At 61.7% G+C, this 18,159-nt stretch overlaps 2 gene segments (V, D, J or C); both read right to left on the reverse strand.

The window, feature by feature from the left end:
- LOC308646103 (immunoglobulin heavy constant alpha 2-like) overlaps positions 1-18,159 on the reverse strand; it is a 145,316-nt gene that overhangs the window by 6,947 nt on the left and 120,210 nt on the right.
- On the reverse strand, positions 5,992-16,551 carry LOC308647390 (immunoglobulin heavy constant epsilon-like). The segment is given in 7 exons: positions 16,380-16,551; positions 9,422-9,718; positions 8,896-9,219; positions 8,486-8,806; positions 8,076-8,402; positions 6,156-6,289; positions 5,992-6,075 (listed from the first exon to the last, which is right to left on the reverse strand).

Below are 18,159 nucleotides of genomic sequence, written 5' to 3' on the forward strand. Positions count from 1 at the left end.
AGCCCAGCTCAGCCAAGCTCAGTCCAGCTCAGCTCAATTCAGCAAAACCCAGCTCAGCCCAATTCAGCAAAGCCCAGCTCAGCCCAGCCGATTTCAGCTCACTCCAGCTCAGACAAGCCCAGCTCAGCCCACCTAGCTCCATTTAGCCCAGCTCAACAAGCTGAGACCAGCTCAGACCACCTAGCTCAGACTATCCAACCCAAACCAGCTCAGCTCAGCCTAGCCCAGCCCAGCCCAGCCCAGCTCTGCCCAGCTCAGCCCAGCCCAGCCCAGCCCAGCCCAGCTCAGCCCAGCTTAGCTCAGCCTAGGTCAGCCCAGACCAGCCCAGCTCAGCCCAGCTTAGCTCAGCCCAGCCCAGCCCAGCCCAGCCCAGCCCAGCCCAGCTCAGCCCAGCTCAGCTCAGTCCAGCTCAGCTCAGTCAGCTCAGCCCAGCTCAGCCCAGCCCAGCCCAGCTCAGCCCAGCTCAGCCCAGCCCAGCCCAGCCCAGCCCAGCCCAGCTCAGTCCAGCACAGCCCAGCTCAGCACAGCCCAGCTCAGCCCAGCCCAATTCAGCCCAGCTCAGCTCAGCCCTGCTCAGCCCAGCCCAGCCCAGCCCAGCTCAGCCCAGCTCAGCCCAGCTCAGCTCAGTCCAGCCCAGCCCAGCCCAGCCCAGCTCAGCCCAGTTCAGCCCAGCCCAGCACAGCCCAGCCCAGCCCAGCTCATCCCAGCTCAGCTCAGCCCAGCCCAGCCCAGCCCAGCTCAGCACAGCCCAGCTCAGCCCAGCCCAATTCAGCCCAGCTCAGCTCAGCCCTGCTCAGCCCAGCCCAGCCCAGCCCAGCTCAGCCCAGCTCAGCCCAGCTCAGCTCAGTCCAGCCCAGCCCAGCTCAGCCCAGCCCAGCTCAGCCCAGCTCAGCCCAGCTCAGCCCAGCCCAGGTCAGCTCAGCCCAGCCCAGCTCAGCCCAGCCCAATTCAGCCCAGCTCAGCTCAGCCCTGCTCAGTCCAGCTCAGCCCAGCCCAGCCCAGCCCAGCTCAGCCCAGCCCAGCCCAGCCCAGCTCAGCCCAGCCCAGCCCAGCTCAGCCCAGCCCAGCCCTGCCCAGCTCAGCCCAGCCCAGCCCAGCTCAGCCCAGCTCAGCTCAGTCCAGCTCAGCTCAGCCCAGTCCAGCCCAGCCCAGCTCAGCCCAGCTCAGCCCAGCCCAGGTCAGCCCAGCTCAGCTCAGCCCAGCCCAGCCCAGCCCAGCTCAGCCCAGCCCAGCTCAGCCCAGCTCAGCTCAGTCCAGCTCAGCTCAGCCCAGTCCAGCCCAGCCCAGCTCAGCCCAGCTCAGCCCAGCCCAGGTCAGTCCAGCTCAGCTCAGCTCAGCCCAGCCCAGTTCAGCCCAGCCCAGCCCAGCCCAGGTCAGCCCAGCTCAGCTCAGCCCAGCCCAGCTCAACCCAGTTGAACTCAGCCCAGCTCAGCTCAGCCCAGCCCAGCCCAGCCCAGCTCAGCCCAGCCCAATTCAGCCCAGCCCAATTCAGCCCAGCCCAGCCCAGCTCAGCTCAGCCCAGCCCAGCTTAGCCCAGTTGAACTCAGCCCAGCTCAGCTCAGCCCAGCCTAGTCCAGCTCAGCCCAATTCAGCCCAGCTCAGCCCAGCTTGGACCAGCCCAACTCAGCCCAGTTCAGCTCAGCCCAGCTCGGCCCAGCTTGGTCCAGCTTGGTCCAGCTCAGCCCAGCCCAGCTCAGCCTAGTGGAGTCCTGATCAGCCTAATGTTCGGCGGCCCAGCTCAGCAGACAGGTGTGGCCCAGCCTGCCCTTCCCATCCTCTCACGTCCTTCTGCTCAGCTCGGATGCCTTCCGGTCCCCATCAGGCTGCATCCCTGCCCGCGGCCCCTTTTGGCCTTCCATGTCCATGCCCTGCCGTGTGTCCTCTGGTACCTCTCCCCTCACCTTCTTGGTCTGGAGGCCTCTTCTCCATCCTGAGTTTCTAGGAGTGCCCAGGCCTGGCGTTGCTGTCCACGTCTGAGGAGGACAGGAGGCCATAGAGCATTGGAGTCTACCTGCTCAGGCCTCTGAGCCCTCCCCCGTCTTGGCCTGGTGGCCCTGGGCTGTGGTCCACCCTCATGGCCATTGCCTGCCTCCTCCAGAGGGACTGTGCCAGGGCAGGAGCTCAGGCTTGCTCTAGGCCCAGGCTGGAGGGCTGTGTCCTCAGCAGCCCTCTGCCCCACTGTGGACCCTTTGCCCAGGGCTGGGACAGGCTGGGTGCTTGGGGCCCCACTGGGGAGGGGCTGTATGACTGTATGTCTGGCCCCCACGGGGGTCATTCGCCCACTTCCTGCTCCACCTCCATATTGTGGCCGCTCACCTCCACGTCATGTCTGGTCTGTGGTCTGGTTGTGGTGGGGACAGGTGTGTGTGGCTTGGGCTGTGTGACCCCACAGGCCGTGGTGAGACTCGGGCTCTACATGACGGGCCGCAGTGCTGGGCCGGGGGCCAAGATGTAGGACAGGAGAGACGGAAATCCACACAGAGGCTCCAAGACGCTGAGACAGAGATGGACGGGACAGAGGCTGGGAGGAGCACTGAGGGCCAGCGGTGCCTGGACCTCAAAGCATAGGGCTGGCCAGAGGGGACCACGGCCAGGGAGGCCTCGAGAAAGAACTCTGGGCACAAGTGGGCATCAGGTGGCTCTGGGCCCTGGGGCAGGAGAGTCAGCTCTTTTGGGGGACTTGGAAGCGCTTCATAAGCAGGGCCTTGGGAAGTGTGGGGAGAATGGAGGGCCCTCTGGCTGTGAGGTCCATCAGGGGACTGCTGGAGGGGGTGGGAGGCGCCTGGGGTCCTGGAGGAGAATCTGGCCTGGTCCCAGGAGCCCCGGAGGCTGGTTGCTGTCAATGGGGGGCGCTGTGGCTGCCTGTCTCGGTCATCTGGCTGCTGTGAGAAAACACAGCCAGCCTGCCCAGAGCACATTGACTTGTTGCAGTCCTGGTGGCTGATGACCATGGTCAGTGGTCATTCCAGTGAGGGCTGCTTCTTGATTCGTAGATGGCTGCTGTGTGGGGCCTGTGGTCAGTGTTGCTCATTGTGACCCAGTCACCTTCCAGAGGTCCCCAATCCCAGCCTTTCAGCTGAGGGCTTTGCCAACATAAGTCACAACAGGGACCCTCCAGCGGTCACCAGGAAGGAGCGCTGCCATGGCCCATGGTGGGTGGTTCAAGAGGCCAGGAGGGCTGGGTTGAGGCAGGCAGGAGGGTGTGTGGGTGTTTGAAAGCTCCTGTGGCTGCTGGATCAACAAAGTGGCATCACCCGGGCTGGACAGCAGGATCTTTGTGGGTTGTGGCAGCTCTGGGCAGTGCTGGGATTGGCTGAGTCTGTCGTGTTCTCCCAGGTGACCCGTGGTCAGGGTCTGCCAAGGTGCTAGCCTTCAGTTTCAGCATCTACATCTCCAGGGGACAGGGGCATTCAGCCCCCTGGCCCTGCCTCTGCCCTCTCTGTGGCTTGTTAAAAGGACTTTGCCACTGGATTCAGGGCCCATCGACCCTGACTGCATCTGCCAAGGCCCTTCTTCCAAAGGGGTGATTCCCAGGGTCCAGGACATGAGTGCCTCTCTTGTGGGCCACCACTCAGCCACTGGGTGGGCCAGGGAGAGTGAAGAGGAGGGCCTGGCAGGGTGTGCTCTCGTCCTGGGAAGCAGGTCTCGGGGGCTCCACACTCGGGCTCTGGACCCTGGCTGCGGGTGGTCCAGCTCCCTGGGTGCTCTGGAATGAGGAGACCAGCTGACTTGCTCCAGGCTGCGGGAGCTATAGCCCATGCCTGTGTGACGGCGTCCCACTCTGGGGCCTGTGGAGTCTCACGCTCTGGGGTGTCAGTCAGAGAAAGAAGACACTGGCTTTGCCCCCGGGATGCTCTCGGTCCAGCACACAGGAGGAGGTGCCCAGCTTGGAAGGAGAGCCTGGCAGGCCACGGGCTGGGGCGGGGCCTGGCTTCTCGAGAGCGTGTGTCTGTAGGGGGGACAGGGGCTGTGGCCTGGGCAACTTTGGAAGCCCTCCTGTTCAGAGCAGCTCTCCTGTCTCAGACGAGCCTCCCCAGCCTCCCGCCTCCCAATGCTGTTCTTCTGCCCAGAGTGGGGTCTGGTGCTACCCAGCTTGGCTGCTCCCAGGGGCCCATTTCCATCCTGGCTCAGAGTTCAGGTCCCCCTGTAGGGCCACTGCCATGATGATAACAAGGGTGTTTGGTCACTTGGCCTCCGAATGGTCTAAAGAGTTCACAGCCCTCAACCAGGGCTGGGGCCCCACCCTTGTGTCCTCCTACTATAGCTTTCCACCACTGAAACTTTTCCTCACGTGATTGGCTGCTGGGTTTTTCCTTCTGTGAAGGACCCATTGCTCATCTTTCTTTCTTTTTTTTTTTATTGGTTCCAGAGTGCTCTTTGTTTCTGAAGGAAGTCTGCCCTTTGTTGTATGTGTTCATGGATTCTCCCCACCATTTTTCGTGGTTCTGGGGATCAAACCCCAGGCCTCATGCATGCTAGGCAAGCGCTGTACCTCTGAGCTATATCTCCAGACCCCCCCCCCTTTTTTTTTAAAAAGTTTATTTTAATTTGTTCTATTTAGTTAGATGTGACAGTAGAATGCGTTTTGACACATTGTTCACAAATGGAGCAAAGCTTCTCCTTCCTCTGGCTGCACCCCGGGGCGGTCACTCCAGTGGTGTAATCACACACATCTGTAGGGTAGTAGTGTCTGTCTCATTCTACCTCCTCCCCATCCCCACAGCCCCACCCCTCCCCGCACTCCCCTCTGCACAAACCAAAGTTCCTTCATTCTTCCCTCCCCTCCCACCAACTATGGCTGCCCAGTTCTTTTTATTTTGAGACAGAGTCTTGTGATGTTGCCAGACTGGCCTTGAACTGGTGTCCTTCTGCAGCCTCCTGGGTAGCTGGGGGGACAGGCGTTCCCCTTCACTTTTGTTGGGCTCCACAGAGACCAAGCAGTTTTCCAACAGGGAAGCCGCCTGCCATGCTGAGGAGGGCACAGCCCCTGCCACCTCGATCCTTGCCCACTGGCTGTGCCCTGTGCCCGGCTCAGTCTCCTTGGCCCACCAGTATTCTTCCCAAGGATGATGGTGGCCAGCCCCTGGTGGCCCTTGCTCACCGAAGGTCACCACTCAGCTAAGTGAGTGTCCAGGCTGGCTGTGGGGCAGGGGCCAGGGATTGGCCTTCCGCAGAGTCAGGGTGGATGGACTGAGGTCCTGGGAGGCCCCACAGCCTCATCTCCTTGGTGACGGCATCCGAGCTCCCAGAGACTCCTGCCCTCACCAGGGCATTGGCGATCGCTTGGCCCAAGGTGGGGATTTTCCCTCACAGAGGAGGGGACGTGAATCTGGGCTGGAGGCCAGAGGTGTGGACAGCTCAGGGACTGGCGTTGAGGGCTCTCCCAGAGGACAGCTGCTTTCCCTCTGGCCCTCGTCCACGTCCTGGAGTGCCTTTCTCCGGCCACCCCAGGGTGACCACAGACACTTCCCTAAAGCATGCTCAGGAGACCCGGGCCATAGAAGGAGCTTTACTGAGAAGCCTGGGTGGGAACAGGACTGCCGGGTGGAGGTGGACGAGGCTGTGGGCGGGAGGGGACCCCTCTGCCCAGCCCAGGGGACTACAGGGATGGGGCCAGGCCCTGGGCTGGCTGCCTCCCGTGGTGGGGACCATGGCTCTGGGCCTCAGGGTGTTTTCTGGTTGTTGGGGGCCATCCTGAGGACTGTGGGCCTGGGTGAGTCCCGGCAGTCAGCGCCCATCCTGCGGCCAGGAGCCCTCTGCCGAAGGGCCAGACGCTGTTCTGGGCTGGTCTCAGAGTGGGTGAGGTCTGTGATTGATAGGCTGTCTTGGGGAACCTTGGGGCTGAGGAACGTTCTGGACTCTGGTGCCCTGGTAGTTGGGCCCCAGCCCTGGCCCTGCCAGGGTGGGTCTGCTCCCTCTTCCCACCTGGGCAGAGCCGCAGCCCCAGGAGGCTCAGACGCGGAGGCCCGGCTGCGTGGCGGGGTGTCCTGGCTAGGCCCCCGGATGGAGGATGTTGGCGTAGTCGTGCAGGGCCTGGGGTGTGCTCCGCAGCTCTGTGGAGAAGACCCACTTCACCTGGGGAGAAGGTGTGTGTGAGGGCAGCCGTAGCTGGCCAGGGCCTTCTGGGCCCCACCCGCCCAGACGCCAGGCCCCACCTTGAAGAGGGTGATGGTGGCACCGTAGCTCACGCTGAGCAGGAACAGGGAGATGAAAACACAGGTGCTGGTCCACAGCCCATCCAGCTCGGCACTCTCCAGCTCTTCTGTGCACAGGTCCTGCAGGTCTAGCTCTGGGAGGATGGGCCAGTCAGTTCTCCCGGCCCAGGGAACCCCCACTGAGGCCCCCAGGAGAGGAGCTCCTGCCCGGCCTCATAGGGGACTTAGAGCCCCCCGTCAGCCTTGGAGGGCTGGAGGCCCAAAGCCCACCAAGTCAGCTGGCAGCTCAGGGGATCCCGGTCTTCTGCCCACTCCTGACCTTGACTCTGTCCTCTGCCCCACCAGGCCAGGAGGCTGGCCTGTTTCTCTCCCTCTACTTCTCCCATCTCTCCTGGCCCCAAACTTGGCCCCATGCGCCCCTCCCAGAGAATGCTGGGCCCTCATGAAGGGCTCTGACCCCAGGAGTCTTGGTGACGGTGACGAGTCTCTGAGGGCTGGCCCAGCTGAGCGGACTCTGAGCCCAGGCCTGTGGGGTCAGAGCAGCCTCCTGGTCTGGGGGATGGGCCCTTGCCCAGCCTCTCTGGGACCTTCACCAATTTGCTCGGCCTCATGCCTGTCGCTGGTCACCTGAGGTCAGTGGCCCTCCTCTGTCATAGCCTGGGGTTGGGCTGGGTGGGCCTGGGGCAGGCCCTGGGTGCTGGGCCCACTCCTGTGCTCCTGCTCTGAGGAGGGCCTGGTGGGAAGGTGCCTGGGTGGGGAGGCATCTCCCTTGCAGAGGGCCGTGTGCCCTCCGCCTCCAGATGCCCTCTGTGGCTGTGTGGGTGTGCACAGGCCCAGTTGGCTGTGGCTGGGCCTGTGATGGGGCCTGGGTGCACATGATGGCTCTAACCCCTTGTCCCCCAGGCTCTGGGAAGGGCGTGCAGCCTGCTCTGGGCTTGTGGTGGACCAGGAGAGCTCAGACACTTCTGCTGTGGGTCCGTCTCCCTGTCTGTGGGGTAGGGCCGCCGGGGGGCAGGGGGAGGCTGGGGCCATAGGGGGAGGTCTGGTGGGGGCACTGGGATCCCAGCTGAGGTGAGTTTCCCTTTCTGTCTTGGACCTGGGAGCCTGGCTGTGTCGAGGGAAGGACTTGGCGGGGCCTGGGCAGCCATGGGAGGCCAGGGGCAGGCCGTCCTGAGCACATGTGGCACACTGTTGGGTGGGTGCCGTGAGCCCTGTGCAGGTGCAGGGTGCTGCTGCAGGTGCCTAATGCTGCGTGATCAGTGTGTGCCCCTCTGCGGCCAGCATGTGTGGCACGGGGGCATGTGACTGGACATACGTGTGTGTGGCTGTGGCTGGAGTGAGGCCAGCAGCAAGGCTGAGGACAGTGGGTGCTGACCCATGTGTGACCATGCAGCAGGGCAGTCAGGGCGTGGGGGTGAGTGGGCTTGACCTCTGGCCCCGTGCACAGAGGCAGGCAGAGGGCTTCTGGGGTCTGACTCTGGCAGGGACACCTGGAGATGTGGGGTCTTGTCTCTCCAGGGACAGAGCTGACATCTCCTGGGATGCTCACCCTGGCCCACCGAGGACCATCTCCTCCGACTCTGTGACCCTCTTTGGGGGCAGGGTCTCTGTGCCGAGCCCCATCATGTGGTGTGCTTTTTGACAGACACCCCTGGTTGTCGAGCCGGGCTTCACTGCTGCCCCAGCCCCTCTCAGCCCCTCTTTTGGGGCACCCTTCTGTGGAAGATAATTCTGCCCTGCAGCCCTGCCCTCCCCAAGAATGGGCACCCAGGGCTGTGAGCAGGCTTTGCAGAGTTTATTAGGATGGTTTCCTGGTGCATCACAACAGTGGACAGGCCTAGTGGACAAGCCTGATGGCCTCCCTTCCTGCCCTGCTGGATGAGCCCTGTGGGGAGAGGCCGGCAGGGTGGCTTCATTTACCAGGGCTCTTGAACACGGTTTTCTCAAGGGTTCTCCGGCCAGGAAGTGCCTCATGGACCACGCGGCAGGTGAACTTGGTATTCAGTGCCCAGTCTGCTAGGGTTATCTCTAGGCGGCTGAAGATGAAGAAGGAGGGGTGGGAGGTGTTGGTCTTGAGGGGCGCTGTGGTGCTGTGCTGGTCATTGTGGATCTGCCCGTTGCGAAGCCACTGCACCGAGATGTCCATGGGGAAGAAGTTCTGGATCAGGCAGGTGAGGGTGAGCTTGTCCTGGCCCCCTTGCTCCTCAGGTGGCAGGAACACGTAGACCTCGGGGGGCATGCGCTTGCCTGTGGACAAAAGGTGTCAGCCCAACCTCCACCCTCTCTGACCACTAGGGAGGCCAGCCCACCTGCCCAGGCCCGTGACTTGCCGGGGGCCTTGGTGATGGACCGAACGATGGGCTTGGGCAGCTCAGGGTGTGTCACCGTGCAGCGGTAGGTTTCGCCATCGATCCAGTCCTTGGCGTCCACTGGCAGGGTGGAGACGATGCTGAATGTAGCGTTGAGCTGCTTGTTGGCCTTCCAGGGGTCTGAGGTCACTGGCTTCTGGCTGTCCCGGGTCCAGACCACTGTCACGCCCTCTTTGCTTTCCAGGTCTACCACCAGACAGGTGAGCTTGGGCGCTGTGCGGACGTACAGGTCCAGAGGGCTGGGCGGGATCAGGTAGGTACTTATCCCTCGTGGCTCATCATCTGTGGGGTGGGGAGAGGCAGCATGAGGCCCCCGCTCAGCTGCCTCTGGCTCCTGGGTGTCCAGGTGTCAGGGCAGGAGGGGGCCACACCTGTGCACTTCTGGGCATGGGCCCGGAAGTTGAAGCCGTGGGTGGTGACCTGGCACGTGAAGGTGCTCTCTGACATCCAGTCTTCCTGGGTGATGTTGATCTTGCTGTGGGTGGAGGCCAGCTTGCCTTCCTGCGTGGGTGGGGCAATGGATGAGGCCGTTTTGAAGAGTGGCTTCCCGTCCTTCAGCCAAGTGACCACGAGGTCACTGGGGGTGTAGCCAGAAATGAGGCAATAGAGCTGGATGACGGAGTGAGACCCACTGGGGTCACAGGATGAGTGGAAGAGCGTCACATCTGGGCTGGTGAAGTTGGAGGGCAAGCAACCTAGGGCAGAGGTGTGAGCCGTGAGGTCCCCTGGGCTGCAGTTCCTCCTCCAGGCACCCCCGGCCCCCGCCCAGGTCCCCAGGCACACTGGGTGCTGCCCCCTGCTTTGGTCCTCCCCATCCCAGCTGGGCACATTCGAGAAGTCCCTGCTGCTGTGACTGCTTTCTCCTGTGGTGGCTGCAGCCAGCCTGGCCCCGCTTACCTTGGACGGTCTTGTTGACCTGGGATGTCGACGATGGAGCATGGCCCACGCTGCAGGTGAAACTCTTCCTGGCCCACTCCCCTGGGCCGGACACGGTCACCTGGCTGGTTCTGGCCAAGAGGCCGGAGCTGAGTTTGGCGGTGGGGAAGTCCAGGGTGCTCACATTCAGGGAGCCTGTGTCCCAGGTCACAGTCACTGGCTCTGGGAAGTAGCCTGTGACCAGGCAGCCCAGCGACATGGAGGTGGGCTCGCTGCAGCAGGGGCGCAAGGGGAAGACGGACGGCTTCTGGATGGAGGCTGCAAGACAGGGTCCAGGTCAGGCCGGCCTCAGACTACCACGCGACCCAGACTGGGAGCCCTGCTCCAGCCTAGGGGCCAGATGGCCAGGCTTGTGTAGGTCCAGTCCTCATTCTCTAACTCCACCTCTTCCTCCCAAGCCCCAGGCCCAGGTGCCATTGGGACCCCTCCACCCCACCTCAAGGGCTGCAGGATCGACCCAGCCTCAGCCCTGAAGGCTGGGACAAAGGCTCTAGAACAGCAGAGGACCAGGCTGTTCCCCTAGGCTGAAGCCCAGGACCCAGGGGCTGACCCAACCCCAGATCTCCTGGGACCCAGGGAACCACAGACCCCAGCAATTACCAGATTGTCCCTTTGTCTCTACCTGTATCCCCCATGGGGGCTGGGGACCCAGAGTCTTCCCCGACTACTAGTCTCTCCCTTCCCCCATCCCAGAATGGTGGGATTACCATGGGGGGTCCCCTCCCTCTCCTGAGCTCTGCTCTAAGAGGCCTGGGCTCCTCAGATGTGAGCCCCTGCCTGGCCCTCCCTGCGTCTCAGCCCTTGCCTGCCCATCCAGGCTTCCCTGGGGCTCTGCCTCCCTGCCACCTCCTAGGGGAGGGTGGGAAGGCTGACCTGGACACCACAGGCTAGAGAACAGAGGCCACCTCACAGGCCACCACAGTCCCACCCACGGTTCACACACCTCTGTACCAGTCCCTGCCTTGTTGCCGGCTGGGCTTGGTCATAAAACCAGCTCTAGGCTCCTAAAGCCCAGTGTCCAGCCCAGCTCAGTCCCTTGCTCCACTCTGTCCCACTCTGCCCACCCCATCTAGTGAGCATGGTCCAGTAGACTTTATCAAGGACAGCCAGAATCACTCCAGGGCAAACACACCGAGGACACATTTCACCACATCTAGTTCAACTTGGCCTAACAAAGACATGATCAGCTCAACAAAGTGGAGTTCAGTACCAGGCCAGCCCAGCCCAGCCCAGTTCAGCTCAGCCCAGCCTTGACCAGCCCAGCTCAGCTCAGCCCAGCTCAGCCCAGCCCAGCCCAGCTCAGCCCAGTTCAGCTCAGCCCAGCTCAGCCCAGCCCAGCCCAGCTCAGCTCAGCTCAGCCCAACCTAATTCAGTTCAGCCCAGCCCAGCTCAGCCCAGTTCAGCTCAGCCCAGCCTTGACCAGCCCAGCTCAGCTCAGCCCAGTACAGCCCAGCCCAGCCCAGCCCAGTTCAGCCCAGCCCAGCCCAGCCCAGCTCAGCCCAGCCCAGTTCAGCCCAGCCCAGCCCAGTACAGCCCAGCCCAGCCCAGCCCAGTTCAGCTCAGCCCAGCCCAGCCCAGTTCAGCTCAGCCCAGCTCAGTTCAGCCCTGCTCAGCCCAGCTCAGCCCAACCTGGCTCAGCCCAGCTCAGCTCAGCCTAGTTCAGCCATCCCAGCCCAGCTCAGCCCAGCCCAGCTCAGCCCAGCTCAGCCTAGCCCAGCCCAGCTCAGCCCAGCTCAGCCTAATTTAGCCAATTCAGCCCAGCCCAGGCCAGATCAGCCCAGTTCAGCTCAGCTCAGCCCAGCTCAGCCCAGCCCAGCTCAGCCCAATCTAATTCAGTTCAGCCCAGCCCAGCTCAGCCCAGTTCAGCCCAGCCCAGCTCAGCCCAGCCCAGCCCAGCCCAGCTCAGCCCAGCTCAGCCTAATTTAGCCAATTCAGCCCAGCCCAGGCCAGATCAGCCCAGTTCAGCTCAGCTCAGCCCAGCCCAGCCCAGCCCAGCCCAGCCCAGCCCAGTTCAGCTCAGCCCAGCTCAGCTCAGCCCAGCTCAGCCCAATCTAATTCAGTTCAGCCCAGCCTAGTTCAGCCATCCCGGCCCAGCTCAGCCCAGCCCAGCCCAGCTCAGCCCAGCCCAGCCCAGCCCAGCCCAGCCCAGCCCAGCCCAGCTCAGCCCAGTTCAGCCCAGCCCAGCACAGCCCAGCTCAGCCCAGCCCAGCCCAGCTCAGCCCAGCCCAGCCCAGCCCAGCCCAGCCCAGCTCAGCCCAGCTCAGCCCAGCTCAGCCCAGCTCAGCATAGCTCAGCCCAGTTCAGCCCAGCCCAGCTCAGCCCAGCCCAGCTCAGCCCAGCCCAGCCCAGCTCAGCCCAGCTCAGCATAGCTCAGCCCAGTTTAGCCCAGCCCAGCTCAGCCCAGCTCAGCCCAGCCCAGCCAGCCCAGCCCAGCTCAGCCCAGCCCAGCTCAGCCCAGCTCAGCCCAGCTCAGCATAGCTCAGCCCAGTTCAGCCCAGCCCAGCTCAGCCCAGCCCAGCCCAGCCCAGCCCAGCTCAGCCCAGTTCAGCCCAGCCCAGCCCAGCTCAGCCCAGCTTAGCCCAGCCCAGCCCAGCTCAGCCAGCCCAGCCCAGCCCAGCCCAGCTCAGCCCAGCCCAGCTCAGCTCAGCCCAGCTCAGCTCAGCCCAGCTCAGCCCAGCTCAGCCCAGCCCAGATCAGCCCAGATCAGCCCAGCCCAGCCCAGCTCAGCCAGCTCAGCCCAGCCCAGCCCAGCTCAGCCCAGCCCAGCTCAGCTCAGCCCAGCTCAGCTCAGCCCAGCTCAGCCCAGCTCAGCCCAGCCCAGATCAGCCCAGCTCAGCCCAGCTCAGCCCAGATCAGCCCAGCTCAGCCCAGCCCAGCTCAGCCCAGCCCAGCTCAGCACAGCTCAGCCCAGCTCAGCTCAGCCCAGCTCAGCCCAGATCATCCCAGCTCAGCCCAGCCCAGCTCAGCCCAGCCCAGCCCAGCTCAGCCCAGCTCAGCCCAGCCCAGCTCAGCCCAGATCAGCCCAGCTCAGCTCAGCTCAGCTCAGCTCAGCTCAGCTCAGCCATGCCCAGCCCAGCCCAGCCCAGGTCATCCCAGCCCAGCTCAGCCCAGCTCAGCCCAGATCAACTCAGCTCAGCCCAGCTCAGCCCAGCTCAGCCCAGCTCAGCCCAGTCCAGCTCAGCCCAGATCAGCTCAGCTCAGCCCAGATCAGCTCAGCTCAGCCCAGCTTAGCCCAGCTCAGCCCAGTCCAGCTCAGCCCAGATCAGCTCAGCTCAGCCCAGATCAGCTCAGCTCAGCTCAGCTCAGCCATGCCCAGCCCAGCCTAGGTCATCCCAGCCCAGGCCAGCCTAGCTTAGCCCAGCTCAGCTCAGCTCTGCTCAGTCCAGCTCTGCTCAGCCCAGCTGTGGGCTCCCACCAGTCTGATGAGCATTTTAGCACAGGACAGCTCCCTGCTGCCATTTGCTGTCTCTGGATGATGTCCTTGTCCTGCCTGTTGGTCAGCAGGAAGCTGTCATGCTGGGTTCAGGGGCAACCTCTGAACACCCTGACCTCCCTGGCTGTGGGTCTGGCCCCGCCTGCCTGGTGCAGACTGCAGTCCTGTCTTCTTGGGTTGAGCGTCAGGCTATTCCTCTCTCCTGCGCCAGTGCAGCCAAGGGATAACTGCAGGACTTGAGTGAACACGAGGCTTGGTCCTGTGCTAGATCCTGGGGCCAGCAGCCGTCTGTCATGTCCCTGGACAGACCCAAATGATGTGAGCCATTAGTGATCATCCTCATTATTTTTATGCCCAGCCATAGGACCTGGGGGAAGGCGCTCTGCCTCAGCGCCCTCAGCTAAAAGTGGGTGGGAAGCCCCGGGGCCTCGGCAGCCCTGGAAGTTCCCTTTTCTCTCTGTTCTCAGGAAGTCACCTGAGCAACGGCGGGGTCTCAGGTGAGGCCCCTTTTCAGGGCAGGCACATGCCTGCTCTGGGTGAGGCCCTCTCCTCTCTGCAGCCTGGCCCCAGGCATCCCCTGCAGGACTCTCATGTCAAAGACACTGGAGGGCTTGCAGTGGCCCTGCCTGCCCCTTGGGTCCTACTGCCTGGAAAGGCCGTGGCACCAGGCTTTGCCCTCTGGGTGTGAGGACAGGATGGGGGACGAGCCTGAGGCAGTGGGCCTGTGGGCCTCAGGCCTCGGATGTGGACACACAGGGCCTCCCTGGCTGCTGCCTTGTTTCTGTGTCAGCCTTGGAGCTGGTACCTTGAGGCGGTGATCTCACCCTGATGATCACCCCAGGGGCCGAGCATCCTGCAGCCCTGGCCCCCTCCTGTTGCTGTGCTGAGGGAACCAGGCACAGACTGGCCAGCCGGCCACTGAAGGCTGCAGAGGAGCCATGCAGAGGCTGGCCAGGGGCTTTGCAAGGCCGCAGCTGCTTCTGGGCCTGGGGCTGCTGCTGGGATCCAGGGAAGATGTACCACCAAGATCTAGGGCCATGTGGACTGGGCGGAGCTCAGAGGCCAGTGCCACATGAATGGGTGGACTAGGGCTATGGGCTGGGCAGGGCTTCCCTTCCGCTTTGAGTCCCCTGGAGGACCATGTGCACACCCAGGGAGGACACAGGCAACCTGAGCCTGGCTTGTCATCATGGGGTCCTGGGAGGGATGTGCAAAGTCTCTGGGGAGGGCCATCGGGACCCTGTCCCCTCCACCTAGGACTCCCAGTGTCAGTGGTCCCCATGCAGGGGTCTGAGGGCCGGGGCTCTGCAAGCTCAGTGCCCTCAGAGAGATTGTCAGACACATTGCTAGACCTCAGAAGGGATGCAGGTGGGATGGGTGACCAGCATGGTGGGCCAGGAACCTGGAGGGCCTGGGGGTGAGGTCTGGGGAGATCAGGCTTGGCCTGTGTTGTCCCTCCCTGATGGACAGTCCTTGGCCACCAGCCCAGCCAAGCTAGGGACAGATGCTGTGTAGGAGGCTAAGGGGTAAAGCCCTGTTTCTTGGAAGCAGTTGTGGTTCCGAGGGAAACCACAGGGTGGGAGCCTCCTGCCCTCTGGGTCAGGTGGTGCCCGGCTGTGGCAGGCCCCCAGGGGAGGGCAGGGCTGCACCTGACCCACCTGGCATCCTCCTGCTGGCTGTCCCCAGGCTGCGGGCACAAGGGGCAGTGGCCTTTGTGACCAGGCTGCCTGGCCCTTGGTTCTGCCTGACCCCGGGATGAGCTGGGCTCAGGTGCTGGGGCAGGGAGGGCTCCTGGGGAGGAGGCGCGGGCACCTGGAGCTCCTGAGGCCTCAGGTCCCACCGGGGCCCAGCTCTGGCCTCTGCTGCCCTCGGGGTGGCTCACAAAGTGAGTTTCAAAGGAGTGAGGTGTTTCGAGGTGGTCTCCTCTGAACACCCGGCCGGTGGGCGCACCTCCCACTGCTCTGGGTGTGCAGACCCTTCTCCAGCCACCGAGATGAGGCAGGTCGGCACCCCATCGTCTGCTCCAGGCCCAAGGACGGGTCCTGAGCTATCCCCAGGGAGCGCGTGCTCTTGACTGACCCTGAGGGAGGGATTCTAAAGTGACCACTGTGGGTGGAAGCTGGCCAGAGGCTGTCAAGGTGGCTGGCTAAGCAGGATCAAGGCTCTGACTGGGCCTCTTGCAGAACTGGCCTCTGTCCTGCTGAGCACAGGGGCCGCGCTGGGCGTGTGCTCTTTGCTGTGGGCCTTGGTTGAGCACAGGCCTGGCTTTGGTGGTGACCAGGGGCCAGTGCTGGCTAAGGGCCAGCTTAGGTGTTTCTAGATCCTTCTGTCTAAGGAGCACCAACTGTTGGTGGCTGTAGCTGCCTTTGGATCCCCAGACTCAGGGAGATCCGGTCCCCAGCGGGTGCCTTTGCCTCTTGGTGGCCCTGGGTGCTCCCTTGGAGACTCAGGTGCTCTTCCCAGTCCCCATGTGTCTTCTTGGGAAGGGAATTCTGGGAGCCTTCCCTGACTCCACGGGGGCACGCTCTCCTCCTGCTCCGCGCCTCCCAGGCCAGGTGGTCCGCGCCTCTGGGTGCCTGCTGTTTCCCTGGCTGCTCTCCAGGCTCTCTGACCTCGCTGTCCATCAGCCTGGCGGGAGGGGGTGACGGACGCTGGCACCTCGTTAGAATTTCTGTATCCATAAGTCTCAGCCCATAGAAGAACCTGTGTGTTTTAAAGACTTTTCCAGCCCCATTTTCCTGGCCTCTGCTCTGGTGGGACTCCAATGTCATGTATTTTAGGAAGCTTCGTAGTGGATCACGGGATCTGGAGCCTCTTCATTTCTCCAAGTGTTTTTCTCCCTGTTCTCTGATGATGGAGAAGACTGCCTGGAGCTATGTCTTCAAATCTTCTGGCCTTCCCCATGCCTCTCCAGCCAGCTCTTAAGCTCAACAGGCTTTGATTCTTTAAATTCTCTGCACTTTCATTTGTTTCTTGAGAATTTGCTGTTACAGGTATTTTTGGTGGAGTTTCCCTATCTATTCACTCATTATGGTCATATTTTCTTTTCACATATTTATCTTTTAGTTGTAGTTGGACACAATACCTTTATTCTGTATATTTATCTTTATGTGGAGTGGGATGGAACCCAGGGCTCGAAAGTGCGAGGCGAGCGATTTCCGCGGAGCCCCACCAGCCCCATATGACCATGTTTTCCATTCATCCTTTGACCACGGTGTTCTTTAAAATCCTGACTGAGGACTGGTCTGGTCTGCGTCACGTGGAGACGGCTGTCCCAGAGCTGCTTTTCCGGGTGCGTGAGGGTGGCGCTTCCTTTTCTTTGTGTAGCTGCAGCTGGTACGTGGTAGCGCCCAGCCTTGGGCCTTTTCGTGGCCGAGTGTTGGGATGGTGATGGTCACTGTTCGGAGCCCTCCCTGGACTGGCCTGCACTGAGGGAGCTCAGTGTCCTGCACTCAGTGTCCTGAGTGCCCAGGGGCAGCTGGAGACCTGTGTAAAGCCCGTTGGTTCTCTTGCCCAGTCTCCTGAGCCACTTGGGTTTCTCATTGATCCGTAGCGTTCTCCATCCATCCTGGCCCCTGTTCTCCAGCCGCGTGCTGCCAGGAACCTGGCGCAGGACAGACACCGACGGGATGGCTGTGCCCCAGTGGGAAGAGGCCATGCGTGGCACAGCCCTGGGCTCTGTGGGGCAGGGTGCCCTTCCTGGTCCTGGAGCTGCTGTCCCACTCTCTCCATACAGAGATTGACAGCAGTGTCCCTTCTGTCTGCACAGGTGATGACTGATGGATGATTGACAGCAGTGTCCCTTCTGTCTGCACAGGTGATGAGTGACAGATGATTGACAGCAGTGTCCCTTCTGTCTGGACAGGTGATGACTGATGGCTGATTGACAGCAGTGTCCCTTCTGTCTGCACAGGTGATGAGTGACAGATGATTGACAGCAGTGTCCCTTCTGTCTGGACAGGTGATGATTGACAGATGATTGACAGCAGTGCCCCTTCTGTCTGCACAGGTGATGAGTGACAGATGATTGACAGCAGTGCCCCTTCTGTCTGCACAGGTGATGACTGATGGCTGATTGACAGCAGTGCCCTTCTGTCTGCACAGGTGATGAGTGACAGATGATTGACAGCAGTGCCCCTTCTGTCTGCACAGGTGATGAGTGACAGATGATTGACAGCAGTGCCCCTTCTGTCTGCACAGGTGATGACTGATGGCTGATTGACAGCAGTGCCCTTCTGTCTGCACAGGTGATGAGTGACAGATGATTGACAGCAGTGTCCCTTCTGTCTGGACAGGTGATGACTGACAGATGATTGACAGCAGTGTCCCTTGTGTCTGCACAGGTAATGACTGATGGCTGATTGACAGCAGTGCCCTTCTGTCTGCACAGGTGATGAGTGACAGATGATTGACAGCAGTGCCCCTTCTGTCTGTACAGGTGATGACTGATGGCTGATTGACAGCAGTGCCCTTCTGTCTGCACAGGTGATGAGTGACAGATGATTGACAGCAGTGTCCCTTCTGTCTGGACAGGTGATGATTGACAGATGATTGACAGCAGTGCCCTTCTGTCTGCACAGGTGATGAGTGACAGATGATTGAAGCAGTGTCCCTTCTGTCTGGACAGGTGATGACTGACAGATGATTGACAGCAGTGTCCCTTGTGTCTGCACAGGTAATGACTGATGGATGATTGACAGCAGTGTCCTTCTGTCTGCACAGGTGATGACTGATGGATGATTGACAGCAGTGCCCCTCTGTCTGCGCAGGTGATGACTGATGGATGATTGACAGCATTGCTCCTTCTGTTTGGACAGGTGATGACTGATGGATGATTGACAGCATTGCTCCTTCTGTCGGCACAGGTGATGACTGATGGATGATTGACAGCAGTGTCCTTCTGTCTGGACAGTTGATGACTGATGGATGATTGACAGCAGTGCCCCTCTGTCTGCGCAGGTGATGACTGATGGATGATTGACAGCAGTGCTCCTTCTGTCGGCACAGGTGATGACTGATGGATGATTGACAGCAGTGCCCTTCTGTCTGCACAGGTGATGACTGATGGATGATTGACAACAGTGTCCCTTCTGTCTGCACAGGTGATGACTGATGGATGATTGACAGAAGTGCTCCTTCTGTCTGCACAGGTGATGAGTGACAGATGATTGACAGCAGTGCCCCTTCTGTCTGCACAGGTGATGACTGACAGATGATTGACAGCAGTGCCCCTTCTGTCTGCACAGGTGATGAGTGACAGATGATT

The sequence above is a fragment of the Spermophilus citellus genome (assembly GCF_964194105.1).
Source record: "Spermophilus citellus genome assembly, chromosome: 4".
NCBI lineage: Eukaryota > Metazoa > Chordata > Mammalia > Rodentia > Sciuridae > Spermophilus > Spermophilus citellus.